Source organism: Canis aureus, chromosome 11 (genome assembly GCF_053574225.1).
Source record: "Canis aureus isolate CA01 chromosome 11, VMU_Caureus_v.1.0, whole genome shotgun sequence".
Taxonomy (NCBI): domain Eukaryota; kingdom Metazoa; phylum Chordata; class Mammalia; order Carnivora; family Canidae; genus Canis; species Canis aureus.
Window position 1 is genome coordinate 38,853,207 of NC_135621.1, and position 6,133 is coordinate 38,859,339.

General features: G+C 38.4%; 1 pseudogene; it reads right to left on the bottom strand.

Moving 5' to 3' along the window:
• Positions 1-214: 214 nt before the first annotated feature.
• On the bottom strand, positions 215-2,087 carry LOC144323034 (phenylalanine--tRNA ligase beta subunit pseudogene; annotated as a pseudogene).
• Positions 2,088-6,133: the final 4,046 nt, after the last annotated feature.

The window sequence follows — 6,133 nt, forward strand, 5'->3', positions numbered from 1 at the left end:
CATATATAACAAGCTCTTTAACAATCTAGGTTGTTACATGTGATTCCTAGTCAAACTCCCAGGGAGGGAAAAAAAAAACAAAACAAAACTCTGTTGACACTATCAAAGCTCTATTTTGGCACTTTTTTTTTTAATGGCTTTCTCCTTTATTAAACATTAAAGCACAAATGGATGGTCCCTGTGGGGAGGACTACAGGGCCCCAGAGCAGGAGGAGGGAACATGCAGGGAGGGTCACACAGCAGAGACCCATCTTCACAGAAAGAGCCTAATATTGATTGCCAGGGAGGAGCAGAGCACGGTCAGCTCAAATTTGGTGATGACATCAGGATGAAGGACCCCAAGCTTCCCAATGCTCTGACCCCTGGCTAAGATCTCCGTGCATCTCCCGTGGAAGAAAGCAGAGCCTTCTGATTCTTTGATCACATATCAGCCCTTCTTTTCACCAGGAGGTACATTAAGCAACTGCATAATTCTGTCCAGTAGCCCATGGATTATCTCAACCCAGGATTCTTGTAATAAACAGCGCAGAGATGCCTGTAGTTTCTTCCACCTACATCTCTGCTAGAATCTTCGACTACGATGTCAGAGATGTCAAACAGTTTCAGAGGAAGGGGCATCTTCCGATTTGCAGGCATGGTCTTTAGGAGGCCAGGAAGAAGGGTAGTGCATGCCACCTGAACTTCAGCCATTTTAGGATTACTAGCGTGGACTGCCTTTGTTGCAGAGATGTCCAAACCAAGTTTATCAGCAATATCTTCTTGGGAGCACAGAGCAAAGGTCAGCGCTTCCATGAATCCAGCAACTCCTGTCTTTGGAGTTCTGTGAGTTTATTAAGAAGAAATTGGTTAGCTACGGTGTAGGTTTTTGGGAGAGTCATCTGAATGTTGTTATAACCATAAGCAATAGCTGCATCTTCTACGATATCACAGGCATGGATAATGTCAGCTCTGGCTGGAGGGATTTCAATCTCAATCTGATTCCCATTGCCTATCACTTTTGACTTTACATCCTGGTTAGAAGGTTGGCAATATTTTCTGGAATTTCTCTGATTTCAACTTTTTTGTTAATTAGATCAGCTTTCACTATTTCCTTTTAGTAAGCCAGTTCTGGAAAGGTATAGGATTTTCCATTAGGAAAAACTACTTCAGCTGCTTCAACCATAAACTGATTCTCACAATATTCACTGAACATGGTGACAATAACATCAAGGACTATTTTTGCCTTAGTGAAGTCAGTTCCTGTGCATTCAGTAAATACATTTCTAGTATTTACGGTTATTTTGGAATGATTTCCATTGATGATTGGAGGCATTGAAAGGACAACACCATTGCTATTCATAGATAACTGGGTATAGGGGTTTCTTTTCAGTGATATGTAAATAATGTTTAAGGTGGTTGTCAGTCTTGTATATGTTCATCATTTCACAAGCTGTATACTCCTTGGTCTTATTTAGAGGCTTGAGTTTGATATCTGAAGGTCGCTTTGCAGTATGTGTAAAAGGGCCTGACAAAGTGTCCATATCATGGGTACCAATAGCAACCAAGGCTCTTTTCCTGCAAATATTCTGATGTAATTTCTCCTGAAGTTCAATGAAGCTGTCGTATCGATCTTTAGTGAACTTTATATTTCGGAGAACTGCTGCCACAGCATAAGGACGTATTTTAGCTGTCTCTTCTGTGATTATCAATTTCTGGATTTCTCCATTAGGTGTTACCCGTTTGTGCACTGGAGCCTTTATCCTTTCTTTGAAGACTTGAAGTCCTCGAACCAATCCTTCCGAACATAGGAGATCATATCTATTAGCAGGGACATCAATTTTGTAAAGAACAACATCAGAGCCTCCCTCTGCCTTTTCATTACCTTGTTCTTTACTTATGATTTCTTTCTCAGAAGTAATTTCATCAAGTTCCAGACCAAATTCAAAACATAGTTCATCAAATTCTTCCTTGGTGTAGTTCCGGCCCAGGGCTTGGAAGAGCAGATCCCGCTTCACGCTGACAGTCGGCATGGTGAGTCAGGCCCCAGGGCCTATCTTGGCACTTTTGAATATCCCTTCTATTTCCCAATGTGTCTGCCTCAGTGTGGATGCCGAAAGCATGTCATCTCTCAGCTCAATGAATACACTGCTAGCTAGAGCAGAAGACACCTAGTTTACACCTCCAGACTAGCAACAATGAATAACAAATGGTAAGCAGAGTTCGGGCATCAAATAGAATGATATTAAAGGTTCTGACTTAGACTACTTATTTTTCACGAGCCAAATAACTCAATAGAGCTGAGTGATGGTTTTTACAAGCCCGTCAAAGTGACAGCTTAGTTAGGGTGTGCTGCAGAAAACAACTCAATAAAACTATGTAAACTGATTGTTTACACAACTTGAGCGTTTTTCTTTTCATTTTCCCTCCCTACTAAAACAAAGCCCAAGAAAGGGCATTAGCAATTTTTATTTTCTAAGAGCATCTCTTCTTGGTAAAATACAAATTGGACCTCTACCTCCTAGTTTTTGTTGTATTGAGGGTCCTGTGTTGTTATCTATTAAGATTTTGCTTTCCTACTCCAGCGATTTAATGTGTCATCTCAACCACCATCTTAGCAGTTTTCTATTATGCATCAACACATGCAAATGCACACACACACACAGAGCTTATGTATATTATATGTATTATACATACACATATACAGTATATGTAATATATAATTACTCTATCTGTATTTTTATAAGACATTCTTATACCTCAGCCTTTGGCTAATAAATAGCTTATTCATTTCTCCTTAAGAACTATCCAAAGTTGAATTCTTATTTGGCTTTATAAATGAAATCACCTGACTGCTACTTATGATAAATTCCATCAAGGTTAATGTGAGAATCTGAGAATTTCTTCCCAATAGACTCACAAGTAGTTTGGGTGCTAATGCTGCTTTTCCCCTGACTTTACTACTCACCTCCCATCAAGATCATCAGCTCAGGAATCAGACTGCCTGAGTTCAATTCCTGACTCTCTCACTTACCAGCTTTAGGACTTATAGGCAATTTTCTTAGCCATTTTATGTCTATTTTCTATAAAATAGAGACAACTATTATAGAGTTTTGTAGGGATTAAAATGAATTATTGAGTATATAATATGTAACATAGACCCTGGTGCTTAGTAAGCACTCAATTAATGTTTGTTGCTTGGTTACTCTTATCATTAGGCTTCTAAGTTCTCTACCATAATTTAGGGAAGTGGTTATAGAATATCATAATCCAATAAGTCCACTACTTATGGTATTGTTTTCAAAGCCAGTAAACAAATGGTCAATTATAAGCTTTTAAACTTGTATCATTAAAGTCCTGTGTGATGGTTAATTTTGTGTGTCAAGTTGGTATGGCTATGGTGTCAAGTTTGGTCAAACATCAGTATAGATGTTCCGTGAAGACATTTTTTTGGATATGATTAATGTGTAAATCAATAGCCTTTGAGTGAAACAGACTACCCTCCATAATGTGAGTGTGCCTCATTTAATCAGTTCAGGGCCTTAAGCAAAGAATGAGATTTCCCAAAGAAGAAACAATTCTGTCTCCAGACTGCAACCCTGCCTGTTTCCAGTATGGTTGACCTGTCCTGTGCACTTCACTATTAAGATTGCAATATCAACTCTTACCTTAATTTACAGCCTGGTAACTAGCCCTACAGATTTCAGACTTACCAGTTCCAATAATCATCTGATCTAATTCCTTAAAATAAATCTCTTTAAAAAAAGAAAGTAAAATGAAATCTTTGTTGTTTTTCTAAAGAACCCTGACTAATACAGATTTTACTGAGAAATAGTCTAGAAGTAAAGAATCTTGAGAAAGGGTTCTCTGAATTAGTTCTCATGCTTCTGGAATTGGTTTTTAAAATCTGATTACATTTGATAACACTAATGACTTTATTTCCAGTAGTAAAGAGAACACTGATAGTCTGCAGCATGGTGTGGCAGTAGATATATACAAGGTATCACCACTGGATACTCTTAATTAAATGTTTGCAAGAATCAAGGTTCTGAGTGACCATGCACTTAACATGAAGATTTTGGTCAAACTAACAAGCATGGGACACCTGGGTGGCTCAGCGGTTGAGCATCTACCTTTGGCTCAGGGTGTGATCCTGGGATCCTGGGATCTCAGGATCGAGTCCCACATCAGGCTTCCTGCATGGAGCCTGCTTCTCTCTCTGCCTATGTCTCTGCCCTCCTCTCTCTGTCTCTCTGTGTCTCTCATGAATGGATAAATAAAATCTTTTAAAATAAATAAATAAATAAATAAATAAATAAATAAATACAAACTAACAAGCATAATGAGATTGACCAGTTGCTCCTGATTTAACTGAAGAAAATAAGAAAGAAAGGGATTAGTTCAGGGATTCAAATTCCCAGCCTAAAAGCTTCATAAATGATTTGAAAGTTTCATGTCTGTTGGAAAGAAACCTTTGCATCCTGTCATCACCGAGCTGAAATCAGACCTAGAGTCTCATCCTACAAGTGACTCACTAAAAAAACAGGTTGAATTTTCAACTTATCAAGGCATCTGTGATTAAAGTGAGGGTATTGATTGGGGTGAAATAGAATCCTGATAATTGGAATGAGGATATTTAGGAAGATCCTGATGAAACTGAGGAGTCTGCTAAATTTTGTGGAATCATTTTTGCTGGTAGAAACAGCCCTTCCACTCCTGTTTGAGTAGGTTAATACTGCTTTGCCTGAGGAATATGTAATAGTCTGACCTTATGTAGCTTCTTTGCAAAACACTGCTGATTCTTCTCAGGACCCACTCCACCACCCCTCTTTGCTTCTAGACCTATAAGTTGGCTGAAGTCGCAAAAGGCTCTGAAAGGTGAGGTGTAAGGTGTGATCCATGAGGAGGTGCACCACATTCTAAAAGAACCACATTATTTTTCCAATTGATGTAGACAAATATCCAAGGAACACGAGTAAGAATGGATATTAAGAGTATAGGATAATGGTGGAAGAAACATACAGTTAGACAGGCCACATTTATTGATATGGGCCTATAAGCAAAGATTCTAGATTTAATGTTGCAGGTTGGTAGATTAGAAAGAGCTCTAACAGTTTGTTTGTTTAGTTGGCTGAAATATGGACCAAAAGGTGGCCTATACTAAATTAAGTTGAAATGACAAACTTACCTTAATATACTGTACCAGAAGATAGCCAAAGGCTTGGGAAGGTTGAAATGTTAAAGAGAATTTATCATGTAAGACCTGTTCACTCACCCTGATAGAATTCAAAGAACCTAACTTTCACCACAACTATGAGAAATACATTTGTGAGGTGGACATTCTGTACTATTACAGGGCTCTGTGACTCTTCTCTGAGCCCACTGGTTGTGTTTTTCTGGAGATTCTTGACTGATATAGTGTATGATTAAATTTTAGACCAAATTGCAAAGAACTCATAGACAAAACATCGAAAAACAAAGGTTTGGGTTTATTTTATTTTATTTTATTTTATTTTTTTTTTAAATTTTTATTTATTTATGATAGTCACAGAGAGAGAGAGAGAGAGGCAGAGACATAGGCAGAGGGAGAAGCAGGCTCCATGCACCGGGAGCCGGACGTGGGATTCAATCCTGGGTCTCCAGGATCGTGCCCTGGGCCAAAGGCAGGCGCTAAACTGCTGCGCCACCCAGGGATCCCAAGGTTTGGGTTTAGATTCCAGCTTTGGCATTTGTTTGTGTAACCTTCTGTCAGTCTTCCTCACCAAGTCTCAGTGTTTTCATCTCCTTATTGGAGATACCTGACTAGTGATATTGTGTGGATTAGATGGAAAGGATATGCTATGTAACCTAAGAAATGCTCTTAATTGATGCAGTTAAACTCAGAAAAATTACCTGTTTTACTTTACTCGAGTAGTGATATCTAATTCTCATATCATGAGGTTAATTTGGGGCCATTCAAATGGGTTTTGGGGGACACTTTGTGAATTCATAATTTAACAAGATCAAAAATTGTATGTTGTGGATTATTTAAGCGAAGGGAGCATGGTTCATGCCAAATTCCCAATAGAAATATAATGTGATGTGCATTAAAAGTGAAACAGGTGAAATTAATTTAATAGTGTATCTTATTTGACCCAATATATCTAAAATATTATCA